At 45.5% G+C, this 26,744-nt stretch overlaps 1 pseudogene across 1 annotated transcript; it reads right to left on the bottom strand.

Annotated features, from left to right (window-relative positions):
• Positions 1-24,968: 24,968 nt before the first annotated feature.
• On the bottom strand, positions 24,969-26,505 carry LOC309552754 (tigger transposable element-derived protein 1-like; annotated as a pseudogene). The gene is made up of 2 exons: positions 26,262-26,505; positions 24,969-25,386 (listed from the first exon to the last, which is right to left on the bottom strand). The product of its transcript is annotated as a tigger transposable element-derived protein 1-like (transcript).
• Positions 26,506-26,744: the final 239 nt, after the last annotated feature.

The raw sequence follows: 26,744 nt of genomic DNA, 5'->3' as shown, positions 1-26,744 counted from the left end.
ATAAGTTTTTGGCCTCAGTATGAGCGAGATCGGAGACGTGCAGAGAGAGAAGGCATCTCGCCTCCAGCAACGCAGCATAGCTGGAATCAGATGGCAAATCCGCGTACTCTCCCGCCCGCCTCCGCTCCTCCTCCTGCAACATCTGAACCTCATTGTTGTGATCCTTTCTAGCAGTTTTAATGGCAGAAATACACTCTCCCCTCGTCACAGCCTTAAATGCCTCCCAAACCACTCTCTGATCCGCTGAGTCTTCGTTCTCCTCCCAGTATGACTGGATCGACTTTCCAAGGTGTGAGGTGACCTTATCCTGTTAGAGCCAGCCGGCAGTCAGACACCAACCCCGCACTCCAGCCCCCAATTGGAGGTTCACTGTCAAGAGTAGTCGGTTGTGATCAGACACCCCCCGGCCCTGTACTCTGAGGCAATCAAAAGGGATTGCATTCGTGCATTACCAAACGCCAGATTGATCCGAGCAGACGAGTGGTGAGCGGTAGACAGGTGAGAGTATTCCCTCAATAGCGGATGCTTCCATCTCCAAAGTTCAGTCATGCCCACCGTGGAGGCCCAGGTGAGGAGATCCACAGAGGCCGGCCTATTGGGGTTGGAAGTATCCAGGGCAGCATCTAGGATGGTATTAAAATCATCCATGAACAACAGCGGGAAATGCATATACTCAGCCAACTTATCAGTCAAATCATACAGTAATTGTATCCTAAATGGAGGAGGCACATAAACAGCAACTAATAGCATGGTAACAGAATAAATATCCAGAAGCACGGCCACATATCTGCCCCCCGGATCAGAGATCACCCTTTGGATTGTGCAAGGAATGGATTTACTAACGAGGATGGAGACTCCTCTAGCATACGTGGAGTAGGTGGCATGAAATGCCCTCTGTATCCACAGCCTCCGAAGAGCTAAAATCATGTTACCATCAAGGTGAGTCTCCTGCAGGAGGATGATATGCGGCTTTATGAGCTTTAAATACTGAAAGACACTGGCCCTCTTAAATTTATTATTCAAGCCCCTCACATTCCATGAGAGGAGTCTGATATTGTCAGCCATGAGAATCGAAGAAAAAGTGGTGCAGAACCCAGGTAGAGGCCGGAGACAAATTAAAAAGTAACTGGGACCCAAAAACAACAACCTCTAAGTACCCAGGAATGAAAATAGTCAGGTGCTGGTGCAAAAGTCCCCTTGCCATTATACCAAAAACCAACTCAACAAACAAAAAAATAGTCTGGTATGCGGCTTGAATCCCAAACTGCCCAAAAAACTGAAACGTGCGACGGTCCTCCAGTGTGAGCAACAGTCCAGTAGAGAAGATGTCCTAAACTGTTCCGATGGAGACTCTGGAGATACCGGAGCATCAGGTGTGCAGAAAAGGCAATGAGACACACCCCACCTCCCAGCGACCAGCCACCAAAGAGCCAGAACATGAGACCCCAAATGCAGGCAACATGGTACAATCCTCAAACGGCAGCCATCCAGAAGGAAAAAAAAAACGGTCAGGAGAATAGTGTCGACATCCGTGAGATCAGGGGCAGCAAACAACAGGAGAACAGACAGAGACCACATCCATAAGGCAGAGAACCTTGAGCAAAACCAAAAGCAGCAAGGACTCACCGCAGACCATCCAGCCAGTCGGAAGCTTCCTGCGGGGTGTCAAAGAATTTCACTGAGCCCTTGTATTGCACCCTGAGCCTACTGGGATACTGCATACTGTAGATGATCTCCTTAGCCCTCAGGCACTTCCTGACGTCAGTAAAGGAGCGCCGACGGTGTTGTCAGGAACGGGGGAAAGAAGTTGCTTGAAGAACTGCTCCGCAACCGGGCAGGTCTATTTCCCTCCAGCCCCTCAGGGAGCCCCACCACTCTTACATTATTCCGTCGCTGTCTATCCTCTGCATCGTCAGCGCGGTGTTGCATCGATTTCACAATGTCCTGCGGTTCGGTCGGCTGAGCGCTGTGGGAATGTGAGCTGTCCTCCACCTCTGAGATACGGTCCTCTGCAGCAGTGAGCCTCCCCCGGAATTTATCCAGATCATGGCGGATGAGCATGCACTCCGACGCCAGATGATCTATGCGGACCATCAGCGCCGCCTTGCATCCATCAATGGCTGCCAGGATCGGGGTGGTTATCGCTGCCGCCTGATCACGTCCCTGGGAAGCTCCGGGAAGCAGGGAGTCCACAGGCCTCTGAGTCTCCATGCCTGCACTCGCACCGCCAATCCGCTGTGGAGACGTCGGCGCCAAAATGGCGGAGGTGGAGCCCGAGCCCTGGCCTTTAGTGGAGCGAGTCTGCCGCTGGTCCTGGGGCGGCTGCCGAGCCGGTTTAGGGGTCGAGGATGGCAGCGCTGGAACCCCAGGAGTCTCCCCCACAAGATAGGATCGAGAAAGCAGCCCCACCGCACACCGAAAACGGAGTAATATTGCAGGATAACCAGAGAGCTCCGGTCAGGCACGTCTACCCTCGCTCACATCTGGCCACACCCCCCATTCAGTTCATTGTTGAGTCCTTTGGGACCAATAGTTCCAAGACGAAATATCCATTCCTTTTCCCTCTGAAGAAGGACTGTGTTGAAGTCTTTTCGTCTACTTGATAAGTTAAGGGCATAAAAGGTCTTAACTTTCAAGCCATTGAGTTTCCCTTTATGGTACTCAGCACAATGTTGGGCAATCGGTGTCTCATCATCTTTTCCTCGGATGCTAGACAGGGGTTCACCGATGCCGACTTTTAAGGGGCATTTGTTTTGCCCATATAGTATTCGTGACATAAGCATGGGTGGTATTACAATTGATAATTTGCTTTATCTGGTTTGTTTTTTGCCCGTCTGCATCAATGAAAGTTGCTGTTCTGCCTACCATCTTACAAATATGGCACTTTGTTGGGGGTTTTTTGGTGCCTCAAACCAATTAAAGTGTGGGACTTTATGGGCAGGTAGATGCAAGTACTGATGTGTTTGTATACAGTATACAATGTATATAAGGTATATACAGAAAATAATACAGGATATATTTTTCTTTTTTTCAAAGGATAAAATAATAATTTATTTACAAAAGAATTTTCCAAGTATAATGGATAGCATAATGGTGAGTATTGTGCTTGGGGTAAGGAGCCCAAGTGTGAAAAGTAAGAAAGAAGTTGATTCCAAAGAATCAGTGACAATGGTGCAAGGTGACAAATTGTTAGGGATTTTTAGGACTGTTTTCCAGTAGTTGTTAAAACAGGAATTTGGCAAACGCGTAAATCAACACATCAACAGTATGCAGATGTGTAATTTCTACGTACCTTTGGGCAGACACGTTGCACAACATCACAAAAACATAATGCCAAAAGTAACATTTACAGCCCTGGAAAGGATACACATACCGTGTAGAGGGGGGGACTGGAACAAACGGTTGCTACAAATGGAAATGAGGTGGATAAGACGCCTTCAGGCCACAAAACCACCTGGACTAAACGAGAACGAGAGTTTTCGCCCGTTCTTGGAGGGTTTTTCGTCAGGAAAAACGGATTGAAAATCAAAAACCTTCCCTCACCTTCATAAACAATCAATTCTTAATTACTGACAGTCACCAACATATATCTCTATACAAGGTGTCCTAATTCCTACAGCCGCTGTATTGATTATGGTATTTTACCATAAGATTAACACACCATCCATCCATCCATCTCATCCTCTATCCGACACTCACATACTGACCGATTCTATGGGGATTTTCAATATGTTCCCATACATCGGTCTTCATTATCCATGGACCAACCACTGACACCTAATCATGCTAGACATTGCCCTGGAACAACTCTGGAATGTCCGGATATCTAGATTGCTCCATACTGATCCATCAGGCACCCCCAAGTGGGATCAATATATTCTACTGCTTAAAACCGTTTTCTATTTACCCTTATGTATTGTCTTTTTCCTTTATTTATTTATCTTCATTTACATGATTTATGTCTGTTTAGCATACTTCGCTTTGCTTATGGTTATTAACCTATATCAAAAGATCAGTTTCTGCTACTTAATTTGTATTGAGATACTCCACATACATTGATTGCGGCTATCGGCGGTGCAGATCGGCTCCCCACACTCCTCTTAGTCACACCCAGCACGGGTAGCCCTTACATTCCGATGTAGGGGCGGCTCGGGACCCACCAATCCCAATCGAGGGAAGGAGGGTACCTTCTTCCGTGCTGGCGGCCAGAAGAGCGTCCTTCACAACGGGCCGTGGCAACCTGCGCGCGCATCCGACGGGCGCAGGTTTACTATACAGACGCCACGTCACGCTCAGAATCCAAGTCGTCCCACATGCAGAACCCACTGCGCATGTGCGGACGTCCTTAAAAGGCCGGGGATCGACAGTCAGCGCTCACTTCTCCCTAACAGGAGAAAGGAGACGGACACTACCTGCGCCGACCGGATGATTTATTCTGCCTATTCAAGACCTTTCAAACGTAAGTTCTACAGGGGAATCCCCATCTATTAAAATTTGGTACTCACAAGTCACCTTATATACTGTTACAAGCACTCTATCACCTTTAAGAAAATCATTTATCAGACCGCTCTGATACACTTATCACTATATATCGTAGACCAGCATTTGACACGGTCAGAGGGAGGAATAACCACACCCCCCCTAAAGAGGAAGCGCATATTAACCCCCGCAACTGTAAGTGATCATAAAAATAATATAATATAAATATAAATCAGATACTAATTGGACACACAGTATCCAATGATTATCCTCTTTCCTCCACTATACCACCCCAGGTCTTTGCGCAGAATTTGATCCCGCTGTGACTATTACAAGGACAGGGGACCCTGATGCAGTAGCCGCCAGCTACACAAATGTATGTGGAAATATTTTTCCTACCCATTATCTGTATCACAACTATGGTAACATTAAGGCCCCAAATAGGCTCAAATATATTTTCTTTTTCATAGAACAAGCATTGAGTGACTTAAAGCTTTGAAAAAGGCCTGCGAGCCGAAACGCGTCAGCAAACGGGGACTATTTTTTGGGAGGACCAAAGTCCCTTTAACAACTACTGGAAAACAGTCCTAAAAATCCCTAACAATTTGTCACCTTGCACCATTGTCACTGATTCTTTGGAATCAACTTCTTTCTTACTTTTCACACTTGGGCTCCTTACCCCAAGCACAATACTCACCATTATGCTATCCATTATACTTGGAAAATTCTTTTGTAAATAAATTATTATTTTATCCTTTGAAAAAAAGAAAAATATATCCTGTATTATTTTCTGTATATACCTTATATACATTGTATACTGTATACAAACACATCAGTACTTGCATCTACCTGCCCATAAATTCCCACACTTTAATTGGTTTGAGGCACCAAAAAACCCCCAACATACCTGTTAGGGACGGTGGCAACACCTACTTACCTTGTGCACAAAAGAAAAAAACTTCCCCCTTCACAAATATGGCACTTCCCACATGGGAACATGCCTATAAATTGAGGCAGGTCAGTAAGCCAATTACGTGGCATGATCTTGATAAATTCTGATCTCACTAGTTCATCTGCAAGATTCTAAGCCCTCCTGGCTACCATAAGGGGTCTAGGGCCTACTCTGTCAGCCAGTTGAGGTGAGCGGGTCAAGAGATGCCGGTGTTTAGTGAGGATACTGCACATTTCCTCCCTTCGAGAGCCAAAGGTTGCGTTAATTCTCACCGGATTTGGCTTATCAAATTGGACCTGGTACCTGGGTTTCTTTCATTTTTAGTAAGTCTGTTCTTGTTCTCTGTGATGCCTTTCTTCTGGATCTTCTCAAGGTTCAATGCGGATATTTCCTCTCCCTAAATCTTGCGTAGAGTTGTGTTGATTCTGCGTGGTAGTCAGAGTCTAACGCACAATTTTGGCGTTTTCAGAGGAACTGTCTTGTAGGTATCCCTTTTAGTAACGATTTGGGGTGGTGGCTACCTACTTCAAGGCGATTATTTGGGGCATTTTCTTTCCTATATGTCTTTGTAATAATTTTGCCTTGCTCAATCCTGATCAGAAGATCCAGAAAAGAGATTTGGTAGGGATCATGATGAAAAGTGAGGTGTATGTTTTTGCTTTTGGAATTAAGTTAATTAATGAATCTCTCTAGATTTTTGGGGTTCCCTTCTAGAGTATCAGGACATAATCCATGTACCTCAGCCATAAAAGAACATGGCTGAGTTATTATTCTGAGCAGTATAAAATTTCTTCCTCCCACCATCCCAGGTAAAGGCAAGCATATGCAGGTCCCCAAGGGGCACCCAAAGAAGTGCCCCGGATCTGTCTGTAGCTGGCACCAGTGAACTGAAAACAGTTATTCCTGAGGGAAAACTTCAGTACTTCCAGAATAATTTCATTTTGGGCTCCTATTGTAGGAAAGTTGGAGTCCGTGTGCCCCCTCGTCACTTTATATTGGCGCTGCTTTTATATTTTTCCTTAGTCCAAAAAGTATGCCATGGCAGCTAAGCCCCAGGAGTGGGGTATATATCTATAAAGGGATTCTACATCTAAACTAGCTAGAATGGCATCAGGTGGTATGGACAGGTTGTCTATTTTCATTAGGGCAACTCTGGTGTCTTTCACATATGATGGTAACTTCATGACAATTTCTTTGAGGAGTGCATCAAGATATTTTCCTATCTTTTCCAGTGGGCCATTTATTGCTGAAATAAATGATCTGCCTGGCGGGTTTTGGAGTGACATATGAACTTTGGGTATAATGTAGATGATAGGTGTGTTAAATTTGATTACCCTTAGATATTCCAGCTCTTTTTTTAGTAATGAGGTTCACGTCATATGCCAGGCTTAGTTTAAAATGTAACTCTTCCACTATAGTGGGAAAAGGGTTGGTATTTTGGTATTAGGTTTCTTATACTTGGATCTGTCGTTTAACTGTCTTCTTATTTCTTTTTTTTTTTTTCCATTGAAAATTTTTTATTGATTTTTAGGAGATACAAACAAACATAGTCATAACCAAAGTCATTGCATAGTCTATCATGGTATACACAGTAGAGTGATATTGTGATATTAGCATACAACAGAATAACATACAGCCGAATAACAACATCACCGAATAACATTGTAACATGGTCAAAGGCAGTGTATGTAAATACATTTAGATACTCAGAGATATGTGAAATCTCAATTGCTCTCTCGGTACCCTGTCCATATCCTCTTGCTCCCTGTCCAAATTTATGATATAAACAATATAGGTCTTGTACTAAGCATCGTTTGCGATTCTAAGATCGAGGAAGGCTATTGAATAGGGAGGGTAGATAGGGAAGGCCAATGTGATGAGGATGCGTACAGTAGTGTGGTGGAGGTGAATGGAAAGGGAGGCTAAGAGGGCTGAGGAAGGGATGAGAGGAAGGGGGAAGTGGGCAAGAAGGAGCGGGGGGGGGAGGGAGGGGGAGGAGGAGAGGGGGGGGGTTGACTAGAGGGAGGAGGAAAAGGGATGAGGAATGGGAAGGGAGGGTAGAGGGAGAAGAGTGGTAGGTGCCAAGGGGGCGAGAAGAAGCGAGGAGTCCCCAGGTAAGGAGGGGGGAGTAGAGAAAGGGAGAGGAAGAAGGAGGAGGACAAGAGGGAGAGGAAGCGTAGGAAGGGAGCGGGGAGGGAGGTGGGGGTGAGGGGTAGGAAGGGAGAGGGGGGGGGAGACGACAAGAAGCGATAGGGGGGAAGATAGAAGATAGAAGGATACGAGTTGCGGAAGTAAGAGGGAGAGAGGGTGGAAATGGGGTAGTAGGGGGAGAGGAAGAGAGTTAGGCAAACATCATACAAGAAGAGGGGGGGGTACCAGGAGAGCTTGAGTACAACAACCTGGAGGCTTCCAGGCAAACATACCTAGGGCCTCTGCCATATGGCATGACTACTCGATAGAGTCCTATATTTGAAGGTAGTGTATGCCTTGCAATGACAATAAACATCAAAAATAATAATAATAAAAATAACAAAAACAACAGTGGGTCAGCAGAGCACCAATGAGTTCTAGCAATCATATAAACATGTAATCAGTGTTTGTCCGATACCCAAGAGGTCCATCTGGACCAATTTTTGTCAAACCTGACACCTCGTCCCGACTTGTAGGCAAGCAGCTTTTCATAGGCAAAGTTAGTTTTTACCAACGCGATAGCTTCTGAGGCGTTAGGAGCCGCCGTTGATTTCCATTGTCTAGTTATGAGGGTGCGGGCCGCCAGCAGTATGTGAGTGACCACATTGCAGCAATCTAGAGGAAAGGCCTCCGTCCCTATGTTTAATATAGCCAACGCTGGAGAGGGGCGGGTCAGCACCCCAGTAATACTGGAGATTATGGAGAACAATTTGTTCCAGAAGCTCCTCAGGTGTCCACAGGACCAAAACACATGGGTGATATGGGCCACCTCACCGCATCCTCTCCAGCATAGAGGCGAGTAATCAGTCATAAATTTAGACAATCTATACGGTGTAAGATACCATCTCAAATTTATCTTTTGCAACAGTTCCCAGTGGTTAGTGCATGACGAGGATTGTCGTACGGACCGAAAAGCTGCCTGCCACTGCTTGTCAGTGAACGTGGTATCCAGGTCCTTCTCCCATTTCAGAAAGAGGACTGTTTTACTATATTCCTCTTTGCGTTGAAGGGAGTTGTAGAAGAGGGATGTTCCTTTGACCGAGCGTAAGCCGCCCATTAGGAACTTCCAACCCTGTGTCGGTATGTATATGTGAGGCGTAACTAAGGAACGAAGGAAGTGAGCTATGCGGAGGTACAAGTAGTGTTCGGTGGATGGAAGCGAATATTCTTCCTGCAGGCTGGCAAATGATTTCAAACTATCTCCCGACAAGATGTGGTCTAGGGTGGCCATACCTCTACTAGTCCAGTGTCGAAGAGAGGTGTGGGGGATAGCAAGCTCCAACACCCCCATCGGAACCGGTACCCTTGTCATCAGGGAGGGTTGGAGCGCGTTCGCCCTGAACTCGCGCCAGGCCAAAAGAGAAGCCTGGACCGAGACAGGGAGCACTTTCAGTGTTCTGGGGCTCCACACATCCGCCAAAAGCATCATCCGCAGGGGGAGGGGAGAGCAGATCTCAGCCTCCATGTTGCTCCATACAGTTGGGAACGTTGGGTCCACCCAGTGCCTCAATGAGGCCAAATGGGTAGCCACAAGGTAGTCCTTGATGTCAATCATGCCCATTCCCCCTGCAGACCAACGCTTGATCAGGAATGAATGAGCGCTCCTAGGTCTCTTGCCTCTCCATACTAAGCACTTGAGTGCCGCCTGTAGTGACGCCAAAATTTTTCGGGGTATCGGGATCACCAGAGTCCGAAACATATACAAAATCTGGGGTAAAAGTAGCATCTTGAACGAGGCAAGGCGGCCCGACCAAGTGAGTTCAGAAGTGGAGATTCTACGACATTCCTGCTCAATTTTTGTAATGAGGGGCGGGAAATTTGCCTCAGCCAGCAGTTCCACCTTGGGTGTCAGGTGAATTCCCAGATACGGGATGCTGTTTTGCTTCCATGTATAAGGGTATAAGCTCTTCAATTTTTGGCACAGATTTTGGGATAGGCTAAGCGGCAAGATTAGAGATTTCGCAAAGTTGGCCTTGTAGTAAGAGACTAAGCTAAACTGCTGCAGCAGGGAATGCATGGCAGCCAGGGACCTCTCAGGGTCTGACATGAGGACAATGACATCGTCCGCGAATAAACTTATAACATGTGATCTAGAGGAGGTGGTGATACCCCTAATGTTCGCGGAGGACCTCACAGCCTCTGCTAGAGGCTCAATGAGCAGATTAAAAATAGAGGGTGACAATGGGCAGCCCTGCCTCATCCCGTTCGTAATTGGAAAGGCCCTAGAGAGCATATTGGAGTTATAGACCTTCGCCGAGGGGTTGGAGTACAGCGCCAGTATAGCCTGTAGTATGGGGCCCTGAAATCCAAACTTCTGCAACACTCTAGACATATATAACCAGTGGACCCGGTCGAATGCCTTCTCCACGTCCACTGAGAGTAGCAGAGAAGGCACCCGACCGGACCCAGCCCTGTCCACAAGTCCGATGACCCTCCTGGTTGCATCTGAGGCCTGGCGGCCTTTGATAAAGCCCGATTAGTCCGAATTGATAAGATCCGGTAGGATGGGGTAAAGTCTAAGGGCCAAAACCTTTGCGTACAATTTCACATCTGTGTTCAATAGCGATATTGGCCTAAAATTGGGAGGAGAGGTAGGGTCCTTACCGGGCTTGGGCAATGTTACAACATACGCTTGAAGTAATTCAGTAGGCATAGAGGCAGAGGACACAGCTGCCGCGTACAGCTTGGCTAGGTGTGGACTGAGGGTCGACATAAACTTTTTATAGTATAGGTTGGGGAGGCCATCCGGTCCCGGAGACTTCCCCGTCGGCAGTGTACGGATTGCCCGTTCCACCTCCTCAGCCGAAATCGGGGCGTTCAAGTCCCGTAGCCGAGAAGTGGAGAGAAGCGGTAGGTTGAGAGAGTCTAAAAAGGAAGAAATGATTGCGTCCGTTGGTTGTGGGGTATCTGGATCATGTTTTAAATTGTATAAAGTTTCGTAATAATTGGCAAAGGAGTCAGCAATTTATTGGGGGTTCGTGATTTTAGTATTATTGGTGGGGTTTATGAGATATGCTATTTTACTTTTGAGTCGTTTAGCTTTTAACTTGTTAGCCAGCAACTTCCCAGCCTTGTTACCGGCCGAGTAGTGTGACAATTTGAGAGCTCGGAAATATTTGTCCTGCTGGTCCACCAGGAGATCCCGCAAGGTGGACCTATGGTCCTTTAATTGTTGGGCTAGACGCGGGGATGGGGAAGATTTGTTGAGGGGTTCTAAGCGGGCGATCTCAGCCAGGAGCCCGTCCAGGCGCCGTGTCCTCTGCCTCTTAAGTTGCGCACACAGTTTTATAAGAACACCCCTCATAAAAGCCTTGTGGGCACACCACACTATCGTGGGATCAGAAACCGACCCCGCATTATGCTGGAAGTACTCCTCAAGGTGCCGCTTAATGTGGGAGGCATGTTGAGGAGAGTCCAACACCTGACTGTTTGCCCGCCACAAATAAGTAGGGCTTGGAGAACGATGTTCCTGAAGCGTAACCGTCACCGGGGCATGGTCCGACCAAGTGATGTTGTGAATGGTCGAGTTCTGGACAGATTGCAACAAGTGTTTGTCAACCAATACCATGTCTATGCGGGAATATACATTATGCCTTTGAGAGTGATAAGAGTAGTCACGTTCGCCTGGGTGAAGGCACCTCCAAGCGTCAAACAAGTCCACCTCATGAAGGAGGGATTGTAAAGCAGGGGGTGGGCGTCTAGGGTTGGATGAAGTGTCCAGGGTGGGGTCAGCCGTTAAATTAAAATCCCCACAGACCACCACAGATCCATATCTATGCTTGTCCAACATACGAAACATTTTTCTCCAGAAACACAATTGGCGGGTGTTAGGGGCATATGCATTGAGCACCGTGTAGGGGGCATTATTCATTTCACATTGCAGGAGTATGTAGCGCCCATTTGGATCTACTAAAAGATTGCGCAGGGCAAAGGCAACAGAGTCTCTAATTGCAATGAGGACACCTTTGCGTTTCTGCGGGGCTGATGACGTAAAAACATGCGGGAAGTTTCTGTGGGACAAAGTTGGTGGTCGGGAACTCTGAAAATGGGTCTCCTGGGTGCACAAGACATCGCTCTTGAGCTGCAGAGCTTCCTTCCACATGGAGGACCGCTTGGCCGGGTGGTTTAGGCCACGAACATTAAAAGATGTGATAGTAATAGTCATGGTGAAAGTTTAAGGAGAAGAATCACGTTACCTGGATCCCGGCTGCACCTGAGGATTGGCAGAGGTGACTCCCATAGGCGTATCCATGGCCCGGGGAAGCTTCGATCCGGGGGATCCGGAGGCTGTCTGCTGAACTTCAAAGCTGGCTCTATGATGCTGCTGACCCACATCAGGAAAAAAATAAAAAAGAAAAGTAGTGGAACAAAGGAATAAACTTGGTTAACGTTCGGCAAAGTTAAAAAAGGGAGATGAAACTCGTAAGCAGGTATACTGCACATGTTGTAAGGGGGTAAAGGCAGTCACAGTGGTCAGACTCAGGGAGGGGAACTATTGCTTAAAGCCGGAGACGGCTGTCCCTTGGATGATTTCTTCCCCTTCTTTTTGTGAGATACAGTGTGCCACTCCTCAGGTAGTGGGGAAATACGGCCAGAGGGCGCCAGTGGGGCGGAGCTTTGATCAGGCAAGATATCCCAGGTCTGTAGAAGCCGCAAACCATCCTGCAGAGAAGTGATGACATGTGCCTTGTTGTTATAAGTGATGGTGAGCTTTACAGGGAATCCCCACTTGTAGACAATGGAATGGTTTCTCAGGACTTTTGTGAGTGGGTGGAGAACTCTTCTCTTCTGTAACGTGTGCTGAGATAGGTCTGCATACACCTGGATTTTAGAGTAAGGGTCAGAGACCGGGGTCTTTTTGCGGAATGCGGTCATGAGGTTATCTTTGACATGGTAAAAGTGCACTCTCATGATAACGTCACGTGGCACGTCATCTGGCAAATATGAGGGCTTAGGGAGCCGATGAATCCTGTCGATGACAAGCTCAGACAGCGGGGTATCTGGGAGTACTGACAAAATAAGGTCGCGGGCGTATTTGTCCAGGTCCCCAGTGTGTACTGATTCTGGGACCCCCCTAAGCTTCACATTGTTCCGCCTAGAGCGGTCTTCCATGTCTGCAATTTTGGATTTCAGTTGCTCTATCTCATCCTCATGTCCATAGTGGGAGTCAATAAGCTCATTATGAGATGCAGCGAACTCCCCCATCTTGCTCTCCACTTTGTCCATGTGGCCTCCCAGGGCCTGCACCTCCACCATAAAGGAGCGGACACACTCCATGAAATCTGCATGCATGGAGGCTCGCAGGGACATCATCATGTCCTTAAGCCTGGGCTCCGAGACCGGGCGCTCACATGTGGGGAATGTGTCAATATTAGGGGACAGCTCCCTAGTGGAGTCCATGGAGGAGTGCCCTCCACAGCTTACCTCCGCCGCATGTGCTTCCTCCGAAAGCCGAGGTTTACTCTTTACCGGACTCCTGGATAGCGGGGTGGAGGCCGCAGGGGACCTAGGCTGGCCCGCCTTCTGTGCCGAGGGCTGAGGAGAGCTTTGTGATGCCGGGGATGAGCCGCTGGAAGAGGCCGGAGACCCGCCGCCGCCATCTTGGCTGCGCTGTCTTTCCTGGGTCATGAAAAAATGTTGAAGTTGGCGCGGCTGGCCTGCATCCTTCTTCTTCCTGGCCATCACGAAGGTGGGTTAGTCTCCTCCGCTTGTTGTGGCAGCGAAATGGGAGCTGAAGGGATGATTGGGACGCCGATGGATGCCGATTGTCTCCCTGGTCCGGCGGAGCTGTAGGTTCAGACGTCCATGCAGCTACGCGGCGACCACGCCCCTTCTTATTTCTTTTTCATAGTATTCTTCGGATAAAAGGACCACATTCCCCCCTTTATCACTTTTTTTTTTTGAAGATTAACAAATACATGTTGATGATTAGTCCAGGCGCTTCCTTGAGTTCCAGAAGGGCTTGACGTTCCTCATGATCTAGGTTATTGTCTTTCCAGCCTATCCACTCCAGGTGGTAAGGTCCAGGAAAACCCCCAACCACCTTTTTTTTTTAAAACGTGGCATCAGAATTCCTTCTCCAGGGGTCCTGGGAGGCTGCTGATGGTAAATGTGGGCAGTCTTCATTTTCTCCACATGAGAGAGAAGCCAGCGTTTCCAAGATTACTAGGTCTTGAGTGTCCTTATGGATGGTTACAGTGTCCTCAGTGTTAGTTATTTGATGTACCTGTCTGAGGTATACCTTCCTTAAGAAGAGGCACCTATCTTTATATACCTCGAAATTATTCATTGAGTTGGTAGGAGAGAAGGATAAACCTCTCTTAAGTAGCTTAAAATGACGATCCTGAAGAATAAAGAGAGTTTGATAATAGTTAGTGATGGGCCGAACACCCCCCCTGTTCGGTTCCCACCAGAACATCTCGAAAAGGGAAACATGCGAACATGCAGGCTCTACTAAAGTCTATGGGGCACGAACATGAAAAATCAAAAATCCTCATTTTAAAGGCTTATATGCAAGTTATTGCCATAAAAAGTGTATGGGGACCTGGGTACTGCCCTGGGGGACATGTATCAATGCAAAAAATTGTTTTTAAAATGATCGTTTTTTAAGGAGCAGTGATTTTAATGATGCTTAAAGTGAAACAATAAAAATGAAAAATGCCTTTAAATATCGTGCCTGGGGGTCCCCTTAATGTCCCTGTAAAGTGGCTCATCTGTACGATGCATGTAGCCTGCTGCAGCAATTCTGACATTTCTAAAGGAAAAAAAGTAATTTAAACTTGCTTGCTGCTGTAATGTATTGCCTGCTCCTGAAAATACAGATAAATAAACATGAAAAAAAAAAACGGCGTAGTGTCTGTAGGACACATATTGTGTACCCCCCCCCCCTTCGGGTCTGGTATGGATTTTAGGGGAACCCTTCCGCCAAAATGAAAACGAAAAAACAGATTAGGGTCCCTCCCAAAATCCATACCGGACTCTTATCGGAGCATGCAGCCTGGCAGGTCAGGAAGGGGGGGGGCAGTGAGCACCCCCTCCTTCTGAACTATACCAGGCCACATGCTCTTAGCATGAAGGCGGGTGCTCTGGGGTAGTGGTTGTCGGGATCTGCGGGTGGGGGGTTTATCGAAATCTGTAAGCCCCCATTAACAAGGGGGCCCTCAGATCCCACCCCCCCATGTGAATGGGTTTTGGGTACATCCTACCCCTAACTATTCACCAAAAAAATGTACAAAAAAAATAAACACATCAGACAGTTTTTGACAAGTCCTTGTTTCAAAAATAAAAATAAAAAAAATAGTGTCCCCCAATGTAAACCCATCTTCAATCACGCCGTCCGCTGCACTCGCTGACCCAAAAGAAAAAAAAGAAAACGCTCTGCTTTCGGTGAACGCTTTCCACGGACTGCCTATTCACGGTTTGACAGTTGTTATATAAGGAATAGGCAGGTACACGCGGGTGATGTCTCAAGGTGGTCCTGTCCTCGTGACATCATGGACTGGTGCATGTTGGGTCGGTGACGTTGCGAGTGGTGGGGCTGCTGGGGGAGGTCACCGGTGTGGCCCCACCCATTCCCTATATAAGTACTGTGAAACCATGAATAGGCAAGTCCACGGGAAGCATTCATGGAGAGTGGAGCTTTTTTTTTTTCGAGTCCACGGGTGCTGTGGGCAGCATGATGACGATAGATTTGTACATTGGGGGATACTATTTTTGTTATTTTTAAATAAAAGACTTGTCTTGTGTATTTATTTTTTGTACACATTTTTTTGTGAATGGGTAGGGGTACCCGATACCCATTCACATGGGGGGGCAGGATCTGGGAGCCCCCTTGTTAAAGGGGGATTCCAGATTCTGATAAACCCCCGTTCTGCAGCCCCCCACAACCACAGCCCAGGGTTGTCAGGAAGAGGCCCTTGTCCCCATCCACTTGGGGATAAAGTGCTTTGGGGGACACCCCAAAGCACCCTCCCCATGTTGAGGGCAAGTGGCCTGGTATGGTTCAGGAGGGGGGCGCTCACTCATCTCCCCTCTTTCGTAGCCTGCCAGGCTGCATGCTTGGATAAGGGTCTGGTATGGATTTGGGGGAACCCCACGCCACTTTTTTAAAAAAAATTGGTATGGAGTTCCCCTTAACATCTTTACCAGACCCAGAGGTCCTGGTATGGCTTTTGTGGGGAACCCCACGCCATGTTTTTTGTTTCAAAATTATTTTTTAAATTCAGCTCTCAGCAGGGAAGCTTTAACAACCTATTGACTGTGTGCTCGGCGAACGAACATCCTGCTAAGCGCCGAGAAAGTTCAGGTACCAGAATGGGCGATGTTTAGGCCAAACTTATGCTTGGCCCAAACCGTTCACCCGTCCCTAGTTGTGCCTGAACACTTTAACCCCCACTGTAACCCTTTACTCTTCCTGGGCTCAGGAACGGGCCCTGTTGTTAAAAATTGGAAAATAAAAATTTAAATTACATGCACCTGACATACAAGTGCAGAAAAATTGGGCCTTGGGTGTTGGTGGTGCCTGAACACTGTAACCCCTCACAGTTACTCTTGCTAGGCACAGGAACGGGCCCTGCTGTTAAAAATTTGAAAATAAAAAATTGAAATGACATGCACCTGTCAAACAGGTGCAGAAAAATTTGGCCTTGGGTGTTGATGGTGCCCTAAACCAAAGAAAATTGTTGGAAGATAGTATAATTAAGATTCAGGAATAGGATAGGCAGCATAGGCAGTCTTCAAGGGATCCCAGATCCCTAGCAAATTCAATCAGTTACATCAGCATCAGGGACTTGATAGCTGCTGTTGATCCAGGGCTGATTAATTTTGATAAATGTCAGCCGGTCAACAGAGTCTGTGAACAGACGCACTCTTTTATCCATCACAAAACCTCCAGCAGCACTGAATGTCCATTCGGAATGCATGCTAGAAGTAGGACAGACCGGTAGCTCAATTGCATTATGAGCAAGTTCTGGCCAGTGGTCCATCTTCAAGACCTAATAACCCAGTAGATGCTCAGTTGGAAAGTCTGCTCTTGCCGCTAGATAATCCTGCACCATATGATGCATAAGCTGCCGATGGTTGCTTAATCCTAACAGCCCTGGGCACTGAGGAATAAAGAATTGTTTAAAGACATTGGTCAGCCGGCCGCCTTCTCCACCGCTCCTCTTTTGACTGAACGAAGCCTCAGAAACACCTTGTCCAGGAAATGGTAACCTCCCAGTGTCTGGAAAGGTGTTACACAAATTTTTCTTCAAGGTGTCCTCAAGATGTTTTATCCTCTGTTCCCTCTGCGAAGGCAGGATGAACTCTACAACTTTACTCTTGTAACGTGGATCAAGAAGGGTTGCCAACTAGTAATGATCCTTGATACCACGAATCCTTGAGTCCTTTTGTAGGCTTTGCAGAATCAGGGAGCCCATGCAGCATGAGTTTGAGGAGGCATGAGATTCTGAGTCCTCTAGGTCACTAAGGATGCAACCTCTCTCCAGGCACGTACTACTCCTTGGGTTTCTGGGGAATGAAAATCCTCCCTTGAAGACTGCTGTAAGTTAGCCTCTACCTCCATGCTGCCGTAGTCCTCCTCCTCCTCTTCCTCCTGTGTGTTTTGTGGCCCCGCAGGAATGGTATCTGCATAAAGGGGCCTTGTGAGGAAAGGAAGTCCTCCTCTTCCTCCCGCTGTTCTGCCTCAAGTGCCCTGCCCATGATTCTTCGAAGCGTGTGCTCCATCAGGAAGACTAGAGGGATAGTGTCACTGATGCAGGCATCCTTGTGGCCTCCTCAAATGGTGACAGGACAATGCATGCATCCTTTATCAGCAGCCACTGGCATGGCAAAAAGAAGCCAAGCTCCCATGAGCCTGTCCTTGTGCCATACTCACACAGGTACTCATTGATGGTCCTCTGCTGCATGTGCAGCCGCTGCAACATTGCCAATGTTGAGTTCCACCTGGTGGGCATGTCACAAATGAGATGGTTGATGGGCAGGTTGAATTCCCATTGAATGTCCGCCGGAAATGACCACAGACTTTTCTGGCCTGTCTAAGAACATCTTAAAAGCCTGGGTGCCTGTTCAAGAAACTTGACAGCATGGGGCATGTGTCAAGTGTCCCAGAAGGTTGGTGCCATTGTCACATACAACCATTCCCAGCTCAAGCTGCCGTGGCTCAACCACCTCTGAGCCTGCCCCTGCAGAGCTGATGGAATCTCTGCCCCGGTGTAGCTCCCGTCCCCTAGACAGACCAACTGAAGCACTGGATGGCATCTTTTAGGCTGACTGCTTGTGTAGCCCCTTGAACACTTGGCAAGCACTGCTGGTTCAGAGGATAATTCAGCAGAAGAGGCCATAGAGAAGGAAGAAGAGGAGGGGATGGAGCAGACAGATGTGGCAGAATCACCACCAGTTTTTTCGATGTGTATTGGCGGAACAAGCTTCAGCAATGAACCCTGCCCTGCAATCTTCCCAGCTGCCAGCTGCCAACAGAGTTTCCCAGTGCACCATGAACGAAATGTAACGTCCCTGGCCATGCCTGCTGGACCATGAGTCAGCAGTAATGTGAACCTTCCTGCTGACCGCTCCATCCAACGAAGACAAAACATTGGCTTCCACATTACGTGAAAAGAAATTTATTTTTGGAAGCTGCCACTGTGGTACAGCACATTCCGCAAATTCACAAAAGGGGGCAGAGTCTACCAGATGAAATGGCAGCAGTTGTAGTGCTAGCAATTTGGCCAAGCTAGCATTTAGACGCTGAGCATGTGGATGGCTGGGACAGTATTTTTTTTACGGTTCAGCAACTGGGGTAGCGAAATATGCCTGATGGTGAAATCAACAGGTGGTGTACTGCTAGCAGAGTGTGTGCAAGTACCTGTGGCACCCATTGCTATACCATCATCCCTCTCAGTGCAGGTTTTTGGGAAGACTTGAGGTATATAAGGAGTAGAAATCCCAGACGAAGAAGTCTGCATTTTTTATGATGTGGGTCTTTCAGGTGCTGTTGCCAATGGAATGCATGGCAGGTCGTCATATGTCTTGTCAAGCATGTGGTGCCCAAATGGGTGGTGTTCTGGCCACACTTGATCCACTTCAGACAGTGATTGCAAACAGCAACACTGCGGTCTGCTGCACATGTGTTGAAAAAGGGAGTAAGCAGTGCCCTGCACCTGTGGAGCTCTGTGGTGTGATGCAATAAGGTGGCTGCCCTTAAGCCAGCCCCTGGAGGACATACTGCTTTGTTGGAGTTGTGCCTCCTCCTCCTCACTTTCCTCCTCTATTCTCTCAGACACCCAAGTACAGATAGTGACCTCATCATCCCCTCCCTCCTCGTCACTGGAGCAAACTTGGCAGTATGCTGCAGCTGGGGGATAATGACTGCTAGTTTCTTGCCCGTCATTGTCACCCCCTCTCTCTCTAGGATCACGTTTTTCTCTTCCTCAAGCTGGGAACCAACATCGGAGCATTCAAATTGCTGCGCATCCCCCGGCATCATGTAACTGACACTATGATCGAATACTTCAGGTGCCTCCTCCGTGCGTGCATGATGGTGGGGCTACGGAAGGAGTAGCCGTGGACAAGGAGCCTGGCAGCTGCGGTGGAATGTGAACTAGTATGAGCCAAGGCGACAGGAAGCCTCTGCTGATTCAGAAGGAATAGCACCTGTGGCACAGAAGGGGGTAAAGCAATTATGCCCTAAATAATATTAGTGCTGCTGTGCCAGAAAAAAAAACACACTGCTTACGCAGAACGAATAGCACCTACGACGAAGAAGGGGGGGACAGCAATTATGCCCTAAATATTATTAGTGCTGCTGTGAAACAAAAAAAACACACTGCTTATGCAGAAGGAATAGCACCTGCGACGAAGAAGAGGGGACAGCAATTATGCCCAAAATATTATTAGTGCTGCTGTGCCACAAAGAAAATGCATTGCTTACGCGGAAGGAATAGCACCTGCATTGCAAAAAAAAAAACACACTACTGAAGCAGAAGGAATAGCACCTGCAACCTAGGTGCTACTGTGCCAAAAAAAACCCTGCTGATGCAGAAGGAATAGCATCTGCGATGCAAAAGGGGGGACAGCAATTATGCCCTAAATATTTTTAGTGCTGATGCACCACAAAAAATAAAATATAAAATCACTGCTAACGCAGAGGGAAAAGCACCTGCGACACAGAAGGAGTAGTACTAATATTGCAGCAACAGAACCTGATGCTGCAAAAAAAAAAAGAAAAGAAAAAAAAATATCAATGAATAAAAAAAAAAAATGGGATCAGTGGGGTGACACAGACATGTTGTATACACCCACACTTCAGTGGCACTAGTACACTGTTACACAAGAATCAGCACAGCACTACACTGACAGCACTACACTGACAGCACTACACTGACAGCACTACACTGACTGCACTAACCTGACTGCACTACACTGTGTTACACGAGAATCAGCCCTACACTATACTGCACTGACTGCAAATAAACTGACTGAACGCACAATCCACTAACTACCTGCTTAATCTCTACTCCTAACACACTACACAGGGCTGCCATGTAAGCAGCCATAGTGTGGGGCGTGGACTTTGCCCCTGAGCCATGATTGACTAAAGGCACCCTGCCTTTGACCAATTATGGCTCTGACAGGACATTGTGCTGTGACTGGCCAAAGCATACAGGTAAGGTGCATGCTTTGGCCAATCACAAGAACTTAATGCACTGCAATCGCGCAGTGCATTATGGGGCGCTCGTCGGTGGGCGAACATCCCCCAGAGCGCCCCGGGTATTCGTGTGTTCAGCGGAATGTACGTTCGACACAAACATAAAGCCCATCGCTAAAAATAGTATCTTTTGTAGAGTCCATTATATCTATTGTTTAGACTCAAATTCATTTCTTCCACTGGTTACGTATCGATGTTCTGGTTGCCTCTCTCCTGGGCTCTCCTACTTTTCTTTTTTCTTTTTCGTTTGCTGTATCTTTTCCTATGTTTTTTTAGTATTCCTTTCACTGGTGCAGTCGTCTCCTGTGAGAACTGTTGTTTCTCTAAAAAACCAGCATAGCGATCATATTCATCATCACTTCCTGGGGTGGTGGTTTGAATCCTTGAGGCAGAGCGTGATCCTTTTCTTGGTCTTCTAGATCTGCTGCATCCCCTTGTGTTTGATAGTTCAAAGATCTCCCCTTTTTCCCAGTAACCCTTTGGAATTTAGATTGTTTAGTTAGTCTAAGATTCCTCTGTATCTTAATTACTTCTTTCTTTAGTAATTCATTATGTTTTTCGAATTCTGGTTTATCAATAAATGGCTCTAATTGTTCAAGACTTTCATCAATCTGGGTTTGTATCTCCAACAGTTGTAGCTTTTCTTCTTCCACAATCAATTTCATAACATCAATGCCATGGTTAATACATATTTGTTTCTATTTGGTAAGAAATCTTTCATTTTGTAATTGCTCAGCTGGAGTCACTTGTTCTCGTAATCCTCTAGGGATTATCTTTTTATCAATATATGACTCAAGGGACAGAATCTTCCACTTTCGATTCAGTTGTCTAATGGTCAGGTTTTTATGTAGTTTGAACAATGTTTTTATTGATTCATTCTCAGAAGGTATTTGCTTATAAATGTTAGTCTAATTTCCTCTTCAATATCTTTACCTATCGCATATGCCATATGTGCTATATGATTTCCAGATTTCCAGTTTATGAGTGCCTGCTACAGACAGATATGGGGCACTTCTATGGGTATTCTTGCCTTCACCTGGGATGATGGAAGGAAGAAATTGTATACTGCTCAGAATGGTACCTCAGCCATGTTCTTTTATGGCTGAGGTACATAGATGATGTCCTGATACTCGGGAAGGGCAGCCCTGAAAACATAGAGAGATTTATTGAGGAACTTAATTCTAACAACAGAAACATACACCTCACTTTTCATCATGATCCCTTCCAAATCTCTTTTCTCGATCTTGTGATCAGGATTAGTGATGACCTGAACACCCCCCTGTTCGGTTCGCACCAGAACATCTCGAACAGGGGAAATGTTCTAGCAAACATATGAACACGAACAATCACAAGTCCATTTTAAAGGTAAGTGAGTATTAATCACCCGCTGGGCCAAGGATTCAAACCCACAGCCTCTTCTAGCAAACATATGAACAATCCCAAGTCCTCATTTTAAAGGCTTAAATGTAAGTGACTATTAATCATCCGCTGGGCCAAGGAATCAAACCCACAGGCTCTTTGCTAGACTGTTATTCTAATGGCTAAGTCACCAAGGCAGCTGAGAAACCTAAGACTCTCTCTGCCTAACAATTCTCTATCTGAGATTGACAGCTCTTTTATAGGGGTCTGACATCACCAGCGCCCCATAATGCATTGCTCAGGTGCAGTGAATAAATTAATGATGTCACCTCAGAAAGGACGAGACAATTAAAAGGTTTTAATTAAAATCCATTATTAATGTCAATTAATTCAAACTCCCAGCCTTTCATTTACAAAACCGTTATTCTACCAGCTAAGCCACCAAGCTAGCTGGTTAACCATGGACTCTCTCTTGCTAACTAACTTCTATCTGAGTTTGACAGCTCTTTTTTAGGGCTCTGACGTCGCCCCATAATTAATTGCTTTAGGTGCAGTGAATAAATTACTGACGTCAGTAATTTATTCACTGCACTTGAGCAGTGCATTGTGGGATGGCTTGTGACGTCAGGTCACTATATAAGAGCTGTCAAAATCAAAACAGCTCATTCTGCAGGAAGCGTCTGGAGAAGCAGGAGCTTCTTCTTTTTTTTTTTTTTTTTTTTCTTTTTTTCGGGCGGCCGGGCGACTGATCATCAGGGGACAGTATTTTTTATTTTTTATTAAAAGACTTTTCCAAAACTGGCTTTTGCCATTATTTTTTGTGTACACGTTTTTGGTGAATGGGTAGGGGTACCATGTACCCATTATCTATTTACATAGAGGGGGGGCCGGGATCTGGGGGTCCCAGTTTCTTTTTTTTAAGTTCACCTTAAAATCCATACCAGACCTGAGGGGCCAGGTATGGACTGGGGGGGACCCCACGCCATTTTTTTCAGCAATACTGACATAAACTGATATAAACTGAAGTGCCTATATATATATATATATATATATATATATATATATATATATATATATATATATATATATATACATACATACATATAGATAACTTTGATCTCAACAAACTAAAAATCTCTCTCCCTGCTAGCAATGTATTATTAATTATAAAATGTAATATTCCACTTATAAATCACCCATTGGCCAAGGGATTCAATCTCACAATCATTGCAGGTCTGGTATTCTACCAGCTACACCACCGTCAAGTACAATTAAGTTGAATACACTTTCCCTACCTAACTAACTATCTCCTATCTCACCCTACACACAGTGGATGAGATAAAAGTTAGGGAAAGTGGATTCAGCTTAAGCAGGCTTGGTGGCGTAAGTGGTAGAATACCAAGCTTGTAATGATAAGAGCTGTGAGTTCAATTTCCCCTGCCAGTCAGCGATTTATGTATTGGAAGTCTGAGAGTCCATGATAATGCCAGAACTCAAAGTTCCCACGAAGCAGCCCATTTGTTCTACTTGAACTCAAAGCTCATCCCTAATCAGGATTGAACAAGGCAAACTTATTACAAAGACGTATCGGAAAGAAACTGCCACAAATACTCTCCTCAAAGCAGGCAGCCACCACCCCAACAGATAAAAGGGATACCTAAAGGACAATTCCTCCGAAAATGCCAAAATTGTGTGTTAGACTCTGACTACCAAGCAGAAGCAACACAACTCTACGTAAGATTTAAGGAGAGGAAATATCCGCATATAACCTTGAGAAGATCCAGAAGAAAGGCATCACAGAGAACAAGAACAGACTTACTAAAAGTGAAAGAAACCTGTGACCAGGTCCAATGTTATAAACCAGATCTGATGAGAATACAGGTGGTCCCCGGTTTACGAACACAATAGGGACTGTAGGTTTGTTCTTAAGTCGAATTTGTTTGTAAGTCGGAAGATATACTTTTTTAAGTGTAACTCCAGCCAAAAAAATTCATGAGGATACAGACAGCAGTACAAACCTCATTTTGGCTCTAACCCCACACCATACAGTACTGTACTAGCCAAAATGAATAAATAAATACAACTTAGACAGATGTTTGCTTTAACATATTTACTTTTTGATGCACATACATGTAAATGCTTAAACATTTTCAAAACACTGTACTGTACAGTACACTACAACTTTAAACAATGGTGATGGTGGTTAATGGGCTTGTTGGAGAGGATGGGACTGCTATTATAGAATCAGAATCTGATTGAGCTGCTGGAGGCAGTTTCTTGAAGTAGGCATCAAGGGATGTTTGCACAGCATTTCTCTTCATCTCATCATAAATAACCCTGTAGCATCTCAGGCCTTCAGTAACTGTACGGTAAACTTTGGTAAACCTCTCTGTATCAGGATCTTGCTCCTCTAACTTTGCCATTCCTGCTTCAATGAGTTGAAAAGCTTCAGCTAACTGTTTTGTTGAAAATTTTTTCAATTTTGGAGTTTCTAGGTCCTGGTTTTCTTTCCTAAATGCTATCATGTGCTGCTCTAGTTCAATAAGGTAATAAGGCAATAAGGTAATTAGATAGTTCATTGCCATGGGAGTCGAGTAACTCGATAATATCATTTTCACTGATGTCCAACTGCAGTTGATTACCAATAGCAACCGCAGTGTGCCTGGTTCTGGTGATCTCTTCATCTGTAAACCCCAGACATTCTTGTGGGAATTGGGGCACAATTTGTTCCAAACTCCTCTTAAATTTGTTTCTTTCACTTCATCCCAAGCATCAGCAATATTTTTGATGGCATCATAAATGTTATAGTTCTTGCAGAACCCTCTTAAGGTCATCTCATTATTTTGGGTAGCCCTGACAGCTTGTGAGAATGTCCTTCGTAAATAATAGGCCTTAAAGGAGGCTATAACTCTCTGATCCATTGGCTGAAGAAGTGATGTGGTGTTGGGGGTTAGAAATACCACCTTTACATTGGGGTGCATATCAGCTAAAGTGTTTGGATGTCCATGGGAATTGTCAAGGAGAAGAAGAATTTTAAAGGGAATGTTTTTGCTAATGCAATAACGTTCAACGGCAGGGACAAAGTGGTTCAAAAACCACTCTTCAAAGAGTGTAACTGTCACCCAAGCCTTTGAATTTGCCCTCCAAATAACAGGAAGTGATGCCTTAGTGACATTACATAGTGCCCTCGGATTTAAGAAGTGATGCACTAGCAAAGGCTTGAGCTTTAAATCCACAGATGCATTGCCCCCAAGTAATATAGTCAGCCTGTCCTTTGATGCCTTATGTCCTGGTGCACTTTTTTCCTCTTTTGAAATGTAGGTCCTCTCTGGCATTTTTTTTCCAAAACAAGCCTGTTTCGTCTACATTAAAAAAAATTTCTGGCAAATAACCTCCAACATCAATAATTTCTTCCAATATCTTGGGAAAATCAGTTGCAGCATTTACATTGGCACTCGCTGCTTCACCTTGAACTTTAATGTTATGCAAATTAGCTCTTTCTTTAAAGCGATTGAACCAACCCCTACTTGCAACAATTTCTTCATTGAAATCATCTTCACTTGCTGGACGGGCAGCATTTAAATCTTTAAAAAGGCTTCGAGCCTTTTCTTGGACTAAAGAAAGGCTGATAGGCATATTACGCTGATTTTGGTCTTCTATCCAAACTGTCAGCAGCCTTTCCATCTCAACAATTAAACCACTGCAAAATGATATGTTCTTTATTAGAAAATTTTTTTTACAAAAACACATACATAGTAAACCACAAAAAGGGGGGACATATAAAAAGAGCAACATGTCATATACATTAATAATTGCAGTATGGCGGCAGAGCCTACAAAAAGTAGTACCAGTCACATAGCCTTATCAGATATTGATTATTATACAGTGTTCACAAGTGATACAAGGAAGACCTGTATTCATGAGGCGGCCCTGGAGAAGGGATGACCGTCTCCAGAGGGTCGTCTGTATATAGTAGACACAGATGTTAGGTTGAATCCCAGCTGCTCTACATGTTTCGCTTAACCTATTAAGCTTCTTCTGGAGCATATGGTAAGGACAAACATCTGAAAAAAGATATTACAGGTGAAAGAACTTTCTGATGAATCATGCCATAAAGGCTGGAAAGGGTAATAACGAGGGGGATCGGTACGCTGCAGTTAGAAAAAGGAGCCAGGTAGAAACGTCCAAACTATCATAGGATATAAAGCTTGGAGTAGCATACATATAAAGCAAAATATTGGCTTGTTACTATGGAGGGTATGGTCCCATAGAGAAATCATGTGTGGCGACCAAGTGGGGAGAAAAGCCCCAGCCTATAGACCCAAATCACGGACCAGTGAGACAAAAAGCTCACATGCCAATGGACCAATGGTATGTTAAGGCTATGGATCCTGACACTGCAGCGACCGTGTATGCACCCCCCCGGATGGGGATACCGCCATGTTTTCATCTCTTTCTCCCCCACTCTCAATTCTGTTAACTAGGATGTGGCACTTTTTAGTTACTTTTTCTTTGGTGCGCCTAGACATCCTGCGACCTAGGAGCGCACATATCTAATTATTCCAATTAAACCACTGCGTTGCTTGGTAATAATTGTAGCATGCATTGGGGTATGGCCTTTCACATGGTCCATTATTCTATCTTTATCTTTTAAAATTGTTGCAATTGTTGACCGATTGTAGCCAAGTGCTCTGCCAATGGATGATGGAGTTTCACCTTTCTCTGATCTCTTTATTATTTCTACTTTATTTTCCATGGTGATGGTTCTTCTTTTCTTTGCTGTATTACCAGCACTTGCATTAGATTTGTTTTTTGGCATCATTGCAGGTTAAAGACAATAAGGTGTACGTTTAGTAACCGGTGTTAAATGGGTGTTAAGTGGTGTTAGGCTTTATCACAGAGAATCAAGGTGATAATTTCCTAAGACGTGTTTAGTAAACCGTGTTAACTAAGGTAGGAACCAAATATCACCTCTCTTCACCTTCCGTTGTTGTCTCTGTGATAACTACAGTGTTAGTATAGGAATGTACCTGTTTAGTAACCCGTGCTAGCTCAGAA

Source organism: Pelophylax lessonae (assembly GCF_965119305.1).
Source record: "Pelophylax lessonae genome assembly, chromosome: 4".
NCBI lineage: Eukaryota > Metazoa > Chordata > Amphibia > Anura > Ranidae > Pelophylax > Pelophylax lessonae.
Note: the sequence above shows the minus strand (reverse complement) of the source record. Positions and strands in the feature narration are given on the sequence as shown.